The sequence below is a fragment of the Gopherus evgoodei genome, chromosome 12 (assembly GCF_007399415.2).
Source record: "Gopherus evgoodei ecotype Sinaloan lineage chromosome 12, rGopEvg1_v1.p, whole genome shotgun sequence".
NCBI lineage: Eukaryota > Metazoa > Chordata > Testudines > Testudinidae > Gopherus > Gopherus evgoodei.
The window spans coordinates 38,453,717-38,466,362 of NC_044333.1; the positions used below are offsets into that span (position 1 = coordinate 38,453,717).

The following is a 12,646-nucleotide window of genomic DNA, read 5'->3' on the forward strand; positions in this document are numbered from 1 at the left end:
TCAGAGTCTGGCTGTGAGCTTCAAGGCTCTTCTCATGCACAACTGTTTTATATTAGACATGCTTATGAGCTATACGGTTACTTTAGAAGGTGTTAAATAAATGCAGAACATAATCTCAGTCCTACACTCTGGTACCAGACACTCCTCTTCAGGCAGTGATCTTATCAATTCTTTACTTTCACCCACCACTAGGCCTGTCACACGAGCATCAGTTCCAGTCACACCTTGGTACTTGTGGTGCACTTGTGCTACTTTTGGGGTAGCAAATGTTGCGACTGGGCTCTGCATGATTTTAGCTGCTGTCATCTCTGCTCTTTGGAGCAACTCTTCTAGAGTCCCCCAGCTTCCTTGCTTTCTTTCTCCCTATGACTATCCCCAATGATGCCTCACAGTTTTTCTTGCCTGTTGCTGTCTCTAACGTGCAGAATGCACATTTATGCATGGGAGCAGGTCTGTTGAAGTGCTGCACCTTTCTACCAGGCTATTTCTGCTCAGTTCCTCCAGGATCTCCTTGCTGAAGCAGCACATTGTCCCAGGTCTCTCTGCCACAATAGCATACAGAGTGCTGCTAACCCCAGATCTCTTATTATCACTCTATTTACTATTGTTGCAAAGAGGCAGTGTGCTGCTGAACCACAGAGCTAAGAATTGAGTACACTCCCTGGTGCCAGTTCTTTGCTGCACCCTGGTACTTTGGTGATGGAGCATGTGAAAACATCCCCTGGGCAACACTCCTCATATGGGTGTTTCCCAGCCAGCAGTGAGCTGCTGCAATGGCCATATACTTTCCTCTGCATCCCCAGTCCCAGGTGCAGGGAGATACCAGACGCAGCAAATGGAAGAAATACTGGTGACTGGAGCACGTTGCGTTCTTACTCTTCAGGGCTTGTGGATAACTCCTAAAGAGACTTTTTTTTTTTGACCAGAGCATAAATGAGAGCAGTCCTACTGCTTCTCTGGCTTATGCCAGAGCCCACCAGGGCCCTCAACAGCTTGAGAATATGAGAAACACAAAGGTAGTTTAAAGCCACTTTTGCCTGATCCCCAGTTCATGCTCCAAACACAGGAATGGAGCAACGGAAACCCAAGCCCAGTGTGTCATTTTTGCCAATTCCTACTGGCAGCCTCTTTCAGCAATATGCTGAACCTCATTAAATGCTGCTATTTTTTTTTTGAAGCAGCACAAGTGCTGCAAGATCCATTAGCCTGCCCACAGGGATGAAGATGTTGGAATTTCCTTTGAACACACATTAGGATCTGCAGTTGACTGACAATCCACCATTTGGGCATGGGTAGACTTCTTCGGGAGACTTGGGAAGGGAGAAGTAGAAGGCAATGTGTCAATATGTGACAGGCGTGATGGTGGAGGACCTGTAGTTCTTATGCAGTTAGCCAGCCTGCTGCCAATTTGACAAGCTCAGTCAAGTGGCTTCTTGAATTGACAAATCTGGAAGGGTTCAAAAACACAAGACAACACTGGGTTTTGCAAAACCCCAGCGATACCAGACCAGGAACAGAAAAATGGGTACAGTCCCGGTTTTCAGCAATAACCAGACACAAGGGAGACCAAACAGCAAATGTGAAAAATTGGGATGGGCGTGGGGGTAATAGGAGCCTATATAAGACCCCAAAATTGGGACATCTGGTGACCCTACCAGACAAAGAAGCCCCAGTGTGACTCAGCATTGGTGGTTATGTATTAAACCTCACCAAGCCCTGTGATGAAGTCATGGGAAAATCTCCTTACTCCACAACTCCGTGCGAGACCACTGCACAATGTGATGCCAGTGTGCGAAAACACCATAATGCTGCACGATGATGTCATGTCATGTCATGTCATGATGCCCCAGCTCAAGGTGATGAGATTTCATGGACTCCCAATATTCATCCCTCTGGGGGACATGAGGATGGCACCTAACTGGCATGAAATGGGGCTAACTACCCGCACCAGCTTTCACAGAAGATCCAGGGCTCCTTTGGACTACAACTCCCAGCAGGTACGGCTACAAGCTATGGTACTACACATCCCAGCCTGCCCCCCGAGAGCGCCGGCCCCCGGGCAGCGCGCGTTGTGTTCTGGGAGTTGTAGTCGACATTAGCCCTGCGGCGGTTAAGGGCGGTTGCGAGGAGGCTTCTCTGGGCGGCTGCGCAGCCTCTCGGGGAGGGCGGGGGAAGGAGTGGGAGCGGCAGCGGCACGGTGGCGCCTGCGCAGTGAGGACGCGGAGATCTCTCGCGAGGAAGGACGCCATTATCGCAGCCGCTCGACAAACACCACGAGAATTCGCCACCACACACGGTAACCGCGGTTTCCCGCGGCCGGCTGGCTCGGGTCGGCCTCTCTGGGGCCTGATGGCCGGGGCCCAGCGCGGCTTCCCCGCTCCTTACAGCGTCAGCCAGGCAACCGGGCCGCGAGCGAGATGCTCAGGGAGGGGCCGAGCCCGGGGGGGCTCTGTCCCCGCCCCTACGGTCTGCGGGTGCCGGCGAGTCTCCGCCCCTCCCCCATGGGGCTACTGCCCCCGGCACTGTGGTGGGGTCTCCCCGGGGGGCTGGCAGGGGGCGTGTCTCCGCTTTGACTTCCCCCTCCCCCGCCACTGGGCCCCTCGCATTACTGTGGGGGAGGGGCAGGTCTCTGCCTACCTCAATGCTGTGCCCCCATAGTCCTACTGGGAGGGGCGGGGCTCAGCCCCCCCATGCCCATTGGGTTGCAAGGCTGGCACTGAGGAGCGGGGAGTACCCCACAGTTCTTCTTCCCCCATGAGTAGCACTCTAGTGCGGGAGCTACTCCCACCCCCGGTTCTGTGATGCTCTTCCTGAGAGGGCTGGGGGGAGGCAGATGTCATTCCACCCCCACGCTCCCAGCGTAGCACATACACTGCATCGCGAGGGAGCTTTTAGCAGGGATGCCCATTTCTCCAGGTGCACATTCTACCCCACAATGGATTGTAAATAAAACTAGAGCGAGTGTTTACTCCCTTTTCCCACTCCATGTGTCACTTGTGGAATTCTGTAATGGAAAGGGGTTTGGGCTTGCACATACAAACACTTGACTGCAAAAATTATGTAGCTGGGCATGCAGTTGGAAGTGGTGGATGACCTTTCCTTTCCCTTTCTCCCCCACCCCCAAATTTGAGTGGATATTTTCTGAATCAGTCTGCACTTAGCCAAAAGACATTTTCTTCCTCTTGTCTTTGGAATATTAAGATGTTTTTAAATTTTTTTCCTCATATGGTGAAAAGTACTAAACTTATAACCAAATATAGTCAATTCTGCTAGGGGGCTATATAGTTTGTATACCCGTTTATTTTTAGTATTCCCAAGAGAAGAGTTTTGTTTTATCTTTTTAACAGAAGCACAAATTTAAAGAGGCATTATGAACATAAAAAAACCTCATTTTCTGAAAATTGTTTACCTACTGTTTTTACTGATAACACTTCATATTACTGTAAGGGAAAGTTTAGAGCATTTTTTTTGGTTTTGCTACTTCTCCAGTTAGTTTCTGTATAGTTAATTTCAGTTTAATTATAGTTTCCCCTCTTTTGTAGGTCTTTCACACAACATACAGAGAAAGAAAAACACTTAAAATGTGGCTGAAAACCATCAAAATATGCAGGGACAAGAGTGGTACTTGAAATTTTATCTTTTGAACACAGAACTTCAGTTGTGTCCCTTTAATATTTTCTCTGAATAAAACAACCAATAAATTAATTTATTTAAATGCATGTTAAATGAATGTGTAAAATCTAACAACTAAAAATTCTAATTGATTCTGAAACACTGTAATAAACTTCAGTAAGTACAGTAAATACTGTATTTTAGCCTAATAACTCAGTTTGCAATGAGACATTGGAAGATGACAGGTAGCAGAAGTTTATAAATTGTTAGGGCAGTTAAAGGCAGAATCCAGTTTTCCTAGATGTGAACATCCTGCCTGTTTCAGAAAGTGTTGAGCACATTTTGTGGATGTGGCTTTGTCCCAAAATCTAATTTATGGTAACGTAAAGGTTTTAAAATCTTTATGATCCTGTCAAGTTTAATTCATCAGGTGGCTGCAATACAGGCCTAAAATGTAAGGCTCTTTAAAATACTAGTAATGTTTAATGCCTAATAGTATCGCACTAATCTAGTGGACATTAATTCTGGTGTCTGATAATGTTATGTTTGGTGTTAAGGATTCAGCTGGTTCACGTTCTGCTAAATAATTTTTTTAAGTAGTCCAGTGCTTATGTTTAAGGCCACGTTTAAGTCAGGGAAGTCATGGAATCCGAGACCTCATGACATTCTCTGCTTCAGCCCCAAGGGCTGTGGGACTCGAGCTGGCAGCTAGCAGGGCCACTGGGTTCCAGTGACAGGTGATAGGGGGCCCCCTGCAAGGTTCCAGCGACAGGTGACCCTGAAGGGACCCTCAGGGTTCCAGGGATAGGCAACAGCCTAGCGTGAGGCGAAGAGATATGCCTTGGGCGAGTGGCTGGGCATGACCTGTTTTGTCTTTGGGAAATATGGTCACCCTGCCAATCACAGGCACCATGGGTGGAGGGGTGCACACACACCCCCCCAGCTTCCAGCTGCCCTGGGCAGAAGGGGAACCCCATAGCTCCCAGCCACCACGTGGCAGGGGAAATCATGGAGCCACAGTAGCAAAAGTCACAGACAGGTCACAGCATCCGTGGATTTTTGGTTATTGCTTATGACTTCCATGACTTTTACTAAAATTAACCATGTCAAAATCTGAGCCTTACTTATGTTCCCTGGACAAAAATGAGACTATTCTGTGGTGCACAGGATACGTTTTATACTGTTTTCCATTGATTAGCTAAGGAAAGGTTAAATAGGTGATATATCTTCATACCATAAAAGATTATTCAAGGTTGTCCTGATTAAGATCCTTATTCTACAGTGAGTGCAGTGCAGGCTCAACCCACATTAACCAAATTTGCAATGACTTACATAGGCATAGTGTAGGTTCTTTCTACCCCTTATTTTCATAGGAAAAAAATGAGATGAATTCACAGAAAATGTACATTCTCATCTTATCAGAACTTCCATGCTCTTAATATTTTTTAATGAGGCGTTGCTTGAGTTGGAATTTCTGTGGTTCTTGTAAGAAATGTATACATAAGGATACTTCACACAATAAAGTCAACCATTTGTTTTTAATGGGAACTTGTCTGCATACATAGAAGCACATACAAAAATAACACTATTCTATAGGTCTGCAGAATATTTTTGTGCAATGAATCTAACAGGCCAACCAATGCTATAATTGAAGCAGGAATTTATGCAAACCTACTAACCACACATTTTTGTTGTTGAATGCAGTTGTGCTATGCATAGTAAACTCATTTTCAATAAAATCTTTTCTTCATGTGTGTAATTTCTCTTGGCCTGGAATTTGGTACTTAGTTGCGATTTTTAATTATTGAAATTACTTTTTTATTTATATTTTAGTTTAAAAAAAAGATTCCATATTTTCATTTTTTTTAAATTTGTGTGAGAAAGGAAATAATTTATTTGAAATCAGGTGCAGGGCCTGTCTTACCATAGTTTTAAGATTTTGTTAAAGCTACGTGTAAATCCTTAATTTGCTCTGTTATTGTGTTGCAGAACATATATTAAGGCGCTAGTCAGAATGCGCAATAATTTAAAATTTCCTTATTTTAAGTACACTTGTATTCTGGCCTATAAATGAGACTATGTTTTGACAAATAAAATCATCCACTGGACAGAGCCCTCGAATACCTTTCTGCAGAACAGTCATTTAAGGATCAGTTGGAATTTTGAACTTAATTTACTTTTATTCTCTTACTGTAAATTTAGAGCTTAATTATTTTACAATTAAAAATCAAATACTTCTTTATGTCTAGGGTGTGGATTTGTAGAAATAATAAAAATTAAGACTGGATCTATTGCATAAATTCACTCGTATTTGTCTTCTAAAGATCAGTGAGTAACTTTTGAAAGCACATAAACTTTCATAGGTTTAAAGGCTGTAGCTATCATGTTTTCTGGGAAGACTTACAAAATGGTATAAGCACAACAGGATTGTGCTAGGAACATGAAGTAAAATTCAGAAGGTGAGGAAGAACTTCAAGAGTCAGTGTTCTCCTTATGATTGTAGATTTTTCTTCAATTTAATTATTTTGAATTATATATACTTAGCAAGAATTTGAACAATATTAGTATTCTCCCTGTATCTTGAAGCTCAGTGTGATAGTTACATAAGTTTCCTAAAGCTTAATGCCCTGAATAAACAATTAAACTATTCCTTTTTGTAGAAATCTAGTGTGTGTTTGCAGGAAGTAAACATCTTAAAACAGTTCTTTTGGGGAATAAGGAAGAGCCTCAATAAATGGAAGTAATCAAAACTGACTTATTTTACAGTATATTTTACAGGTTCACTACCATACTTTTTCTAAATTAGTTTGACTGGAAGCTTGTGTTAAAATGTTTACTTTTTCTAAAATGCTAGGTTGGACTATTTTAATATAGAAATTTAATAATACATGCTAGAAAGAGAACATAAAGTAATGTTGCTCTTTCTGGTTGTGAAGCATTCTGAGACGAATTGCATAAGAATAAAACAGATATAACTTAGATAATGTTTTCTCCCCTTTAGCTGGAAGGCACATTTCCCTCACCTCCTCAGCTAGATTCAAGTGTATCCAAATCTGAAGTCGACAGATTTGTGTTTGAAAAAAATTATTAAAGGCTAGTTTCCTGAGTCAAATAAGGCAACTTGAGTCAGTATTTATTACTAATATAAGTAATGGTGTCTGTCCTTATACTAAGTGCATGCTTTTTGCCTGATATGAATAACGTTTCTCCAGGCAGAAACCTCCATGACACCATAACAAAGCAGCTTAACTAGATAGAGAAAGGAAAACTTAGCATGCAAGCTGAAACTTTGCAGTACTGTGTCTGGCAGTGAAAAGCTTGAATTAAGTGTTGCATCTTGCAAAGCTTCCTGAATGAAGCCAGATACATGTATATGTCTTATTCCTTGATGGTGGCTAAGGTCTTTCACTGAAAGCACTGCCTGCTGCTCCCTTCAGCCTTACCCTTATAAAACAGCTGGACAAATATAGTTGGTCTAGTGGGTCAAAGGGATGCTGACTGTTGAAGCAGCTGTGCCGTAGGCTCTATACATAACTCTCAAAGTCCTATCACTTCTAATTTTACCGGGAAGGTAACTGAAACTGCAGAATTCATCTTGCTGCAGCTATTTTCTGCGCTAACTAAAGTCTCCCAATGGTCTAAATAGTTAGCTCAGGAAGGTATTGTTATAGTTCTCCATCCTAAAATAAACACAGGCATGTATATAACCGTGGTGATGCAGGAAAAGGCTTAAGCTTTTGATCAGTCAAAGATTAACAAAGGCGTTTCTGGCCACTGTTGTAAGCTGGCAGTGAAAGAAGAGCTGAATTTAGTAAGAGCTAAACAGAGATGAAAAGGTAGCGAATAGAACTTTCTTTGAATGGTTTTCCTTACCTGCTTTAAAGTTTTCACAAGTGATATTGAGTAGAACTCATCATTTTATCAAAAATATTATTACAGAATAATTTTTTGATATTTTTTGTTTTTTTGATGTAAAACTGACAACTTTTTTATTTTTTTTTGGGAAGGCAGTTCTTTTGTTGAGGGAACTCCTCCCCTCAAAAAAAAGTCATGGGCAATCGATAAACGTTTTCCCAACTAAACTTCCTATAAAACATTAGAGTACCTTTTTTTAACCAGAACTTAAAACTATTGAAACAACATATACTGTTTTGTAACAGATGTTTTTCAACAGGTACTAATAACATTTTCCAGGTACTAATAAGCAATATTTATTGATCTGTGAGCCAAGGTAGAATTTTCTTCTGCAACATTTTTAACTTATTTGGTGTTAGCTTTAGATTTCTAAGGCAAATTGGTGAGAACCTTTGGTTTAAATTGCTCTCTCAGAATCTCATCCATCTACCCCAGTGGTGGGCAACCTGTGTGCTGCACGTGGCCTGTCAGAGTAATCCACTGGCAGACGGTGAGACAGTTTGTTTACATTGCCTGTCTGGAGGCACAGCTGCCCGCAGCTCTCAGTGGCTGAGGTTCGCCATTCCTGGCCAATGGGAGCTGCCGGAAGCGGCATCCGGCATGTCTGTGCGGCCTGCACTGCTTACAGCTGCTCCCACTGTCCAGGAACAGCGGCCACTGGGAGCTGTGGGCGGCCATGCCTGCAGACGGTCAGTGTAAACAAATTGTCTCGTGGCTGCAGGTTGACCTCTACTGATCTACCCCTTTCTCTGTGGAAATGGTGTTAGCTTGCTGCCATGACTCTATCCTTCCCTTCCCATGAATATCACTCTGTAAGGCTGGGGTTCATGTTATAGAGAGGGTTGAAAAATATGGGGTGGCTCCTTGTAATGTGGCTGTATTGGAGCAGAGCTGTCTGGGGCAAAATCTGATGAAGAGGTGCATGACCTCCATGTGATTTCCATGTCATCACCCATTTTGGGGGCAGATTGTGCAGCTTTTTGCACTGAGTCAAACCCTGACCTGAACCCTCTCCCCTCAGGATAAAGTTGAGCTCTGCAAGGAAGAGTCCATCTTTAGAGTCCTTTTTTGTGGGTTTTCCATAAAAGAGGGTGGTTAAACTTTTATAATTAGGTAACTGCATTCATTTGAACCAGACAGAAATACTATCTGATTAGTTTTCTGTTGGGCTCAACTTGTCACTGTGTTTATTAAGCTGTATATTGTAAATGCTAAAATATAGAGATTTTTTGTCAAAATCCTTACTTGGTTGTACTGAAACTGAAACGTATGTAGTGGAAATCTGAAATTACATCTGAAGATAATGAAGAATGTGGCAGTTTCTCTAAAACCTCTTCATAGACACTAGTACAAATACATTCCAATCTAGTACACAATAAAATGTCTTAATATTAAATAGGGATGTTTAGTTCAAAATGTCAAAAACAAGGAAAGGCAACAAACAGATGTCATAAAATACCTAAGGTGGTGTGTAGGTTGTGTATTATTTGTTTAGCAATAGGAACAAAGCATTAGAGGAGAAAATAGGATATTAAAACAAGCAGCCAACGCACATTTGTTGCCTAAAGTCCTGCTGCCCTTTGATGCTGAAAGGCAGGTTTAACTTCTCCTGTTCAGCAGGTTCCGGTGTCTGTCTGGCTTCCTCCAAACTACTGCTTCTCTTGAAAAAGTGTTTTAGTGCTGCCAGAGTTTCTTGTTCTTCTGTGCTTGGTGGTTCATAAGTAAGGCTGCATGTCTGTCGCAGATTCTGTGACGTTTCATGACCTCCGTGACTTCTGCAGTAGCTGGTGTCAAAAAAGTTTACTAGAACACCCAGTAGTTAGAGGCTGACATGAAAGAGGAATTGGGGGGCCCACAAACAAAGTACAGGAACAATGAGATTGTGAGAAATCTAGTTGCAACTAAGCTACCCCTGCTGAGAAGGGTGCTGTCCCTAGAGCCTGCTTGCAGTTGCCTATCTTTCATATACAGCACACACACACACACACATTTCTGCTGGAAGGAAGACTGAACTTTCTGTTTTCCCACACCATTTTGATAGTTGTGGGTTCACGCTGTGTTAGCTATACTGTGGGAGAGGTCTTTACTACTTTTCTTTCTTTCTAGCTGTTGTTAGTGATAGTGAAACTCATCAGCCTTGTTAATTTCACTCTGCTATGTGTTGTATGTGTTATACTGAGGAGGATATTCCTTCCCTAAACACAAACCTCAATGATTTTCATTGAGTTGAATGAAAACATGTTAGTAAGTGGAAATTTTTTTACCTCCCATGTAATCTGTGCTTCTCTGCATTCATCAAAAATGGGTTTAAAAATAACCATGAACGTAAACTTCAAAGCATATGCTTCAGATTGGTATAGATACATATATCAAGCTGTCTAGAGTAGCTCATGAGCATGAGTGCCAACCTCAGGGCAGACTGTCAAGGGACAGAGCACAAATCCCCAACTGCTTGTAAGTTCTGTGATTAGATTTCGCCAACCAAGTAACAAGTGTGAACTCCTAAAGCATTGTAATGTGGAGTCACAGTCTCCTTGGGCACTCTGGTCTATCTTGCCACCTGGCATGCCTGTTTTTGTGATAGATGGTCCCTTACACCAGAAATCACAAGTTACTTACAGTCCCAAAGGACCAGTCACTTACCCAGGTCAGTTGTTTTTAGTTTGAGATCAGAGGTACAATATTTGTAGCCAAGCCTATAATACTAACTAAAGATTTATTAACTATGGCCTTGTCTACACTGGCAAGTTCCTGCACAGTAAAGCAGCTTTCTGTGGTGTAACTCCCGAAGTGTACACACTGCCAAGCCACTTAGTGCGCAGAAACAGCGCGGTTGCAGCACTGTAAAACAAAACCAAACAAAAACCCACCCCAGCAAGAGGCGTACAGCGCTGCAGAGCCAGTGTAAACACCCTGGTCGATTACAGCGCTGCAGTTGGCTTTGAGGAGGTGTCCCACAATGCCTCTTGCCTCTCTGGTCATCGATTTGAATTCTACTGCCCTGCCCTCAGGTGACCAACCATGAGCTCCACCCTTTAAATTCCTTGGGAATTTTGAAAGTCCCCTTCCTGTTTGCTCTGTGACACGTGCAGTGGTCTCAGTGCATCTTTCCAGGTGACTATGCCTGCACCACGCACCAAGCGATTCCCCCTCTTGGAGCAATGCCGAGCTGCCGGACCTAATCAGCATTTGGGGAGAAGAGGCTGTGCAATCCTAGCTGTGCTCCAGCCATAGGAATTACGATACCTATGGACAGATTTCATGATGCATGACAGAAAGGGGCCATGTCTGGGACACACTGCAGTGTAGGGTCAAAGTGAAGGAACTGCGGAAAGCAAACGGCTGCTCTGGGGTTGCGCCCTTGAGCTGCCGATTCTACAAAGAGCTGGACGCAATACTCGGTGGCAACCCCACCTTCGTTGTGAAGGCCACTGTGGATACTTCGGTAGCTTGTGTGCCAGTCGAGAGTGGACCAAGCCAGGAAGAGGAAATCTTGGACGAAGAGTGGGAGGGGGACCCAGAGGCAGAGGACAACTTCGAGGTCAGGGATGCATGCAGCCAGGAGCTCTTATCTACCCCGGAGGAGGCTAGCCAGTCACAGCTGTTGGAGTTTGGCAAAGCGCAAACAGGAGAGGAGGGCCCTGGTAAGAGGTTTTGATTTTGGGAATCACTAAAGCAAGCTGTTGGGGGCAGAGGGTTGCAGAAAGGAGGCTTGTGTCTGTATGATGCGCATACCACCACATTCCTAGTCTGAACCGCAGAACAGAGTGTTGATTGACTCCCTCACTTCACAGGAGTCTGCCTCAGAGATCTCCATGAAACTGTCATGAAGATACTGGACAATCCGCTGCCACAAGTTCTTTGGCAGAGCTGCTTTGTTTCTTATCCCCATTAAGGGTAACTTTCCCGTGCCACTCTGCCGTCACAGGGTAGCATTACAGCACACAGGTGAGCTGCATAAGGGCCAGGGTGGAAGCCACAGTCTTTGAGAAGACCCTCCCTTGATTCCCTGCTCACCCTCAGCAGTGAGATACCTTCCATAATGAACACAGCCTGGGGAAAATGTGGGGACGGTAATGATTATAAGCCCCCCTACCCCCCAGTGCTGGTTCTCCCCGAGAGCCATGTGTCCAGTGTCCAGTACGGTCCAGGGACAATGATTTCCCTTGTCCCTGTGGTTACTCCCAATTTGGTGGTCTTGTAGCTCATGTGTGCTTGGCTGGGGTCAGCCAGTTAGTGAATAGTGGCTGTTTTTTAACTCACTGAATGAGTATTCTGTGTGTTGCAAACAATACTGCTTCTGTAAAATGTTGCATTTTGGCTTCACAGATACGACCTTGGGAGCCCAGCCTCCCTCTTTGGTAGTGCCGCCTGAATGGCTGCGCAGAATTAGAAAGCAGCCACGAAGAACTAAAGAGGACTTTCTGCATTGTGTTATGAAGCACTGCACGGCCAAAAAACAAGAATTGAAGGAGTCGCGGGACAGCGATAAGAGGGACCGAAAGGAGAACGCGGTATGCTAGAATGAAGCCACAGACCGTCTCTTAAACGTTATGGAGCACCAAGCGGACACGCTCCAGGTGCTACTAGCACTGCAAACTGAACAGTTCCGATCCCACCCTCCCTACAGCCGCTGTTGTAAAACTCTTTCCCATGCGCCCCACAGACAACCCCAACTCACTCTGATCAACCTCCTGATTCCAATCTGTACCCGCCGCATTCCACTCTTGCCCCGTCACAATCCAGCCCTGCAGACTCCCAGTACCCACTTCACTCAACACCCATCCCTCTGCAGGTTAGCCCTGCTGAAGTACAGTACCTGCTGCCCTGTAGTCCAAAGGAGAAGGTTGGATATGATACCTGGACATACACAAATCTGAAGCCATCCCAGGACTCCATCTTCTCCTGGGACCCTACCTTCCCTCATCCCCCACAGTGCTGATGTGTTGTTTTTTGTTTATCTTTCTCCTCTGGTTGTTTTTTTTTTCTTTTAAATAAAAGAATTGTTTTGGTTTGAAAGCAATGTGTGTTCCATTAATTGAAAGAAAAAAGAGCTCTGCAAAGTAACAGGCAATTTTCTTAAACCTTCCTAGTGCATCATCTGCACCAATCACAATCA

At 44.0% G+C, this 12,646-nt stretch overlaps 1 protein-coding gene across 2 annotated transcripts in view; it reads left to right on the forward strand.

Moving 5' to 3' along the window:
* The first annotated feature begins 2,210 nt into the window (after positions 1–2,210).
* BANP (BTG3 associated nuclear protein) overlaps positions 2,211–12,646 on the forward strand; it is a 250,865-nt gene continuing 240,429 nt past the window's right edge. For both annotated transcript variants that reach the window (XM_030581415.1, XM_030581416.1), the window contains exon 1: positions 2,211–2,296. The gene's annotated coding sequence lies outside the window, so the exon portion shown is untranslated. The remainder of the gene's footprint in view (positions 2,297–12,646) is intronic.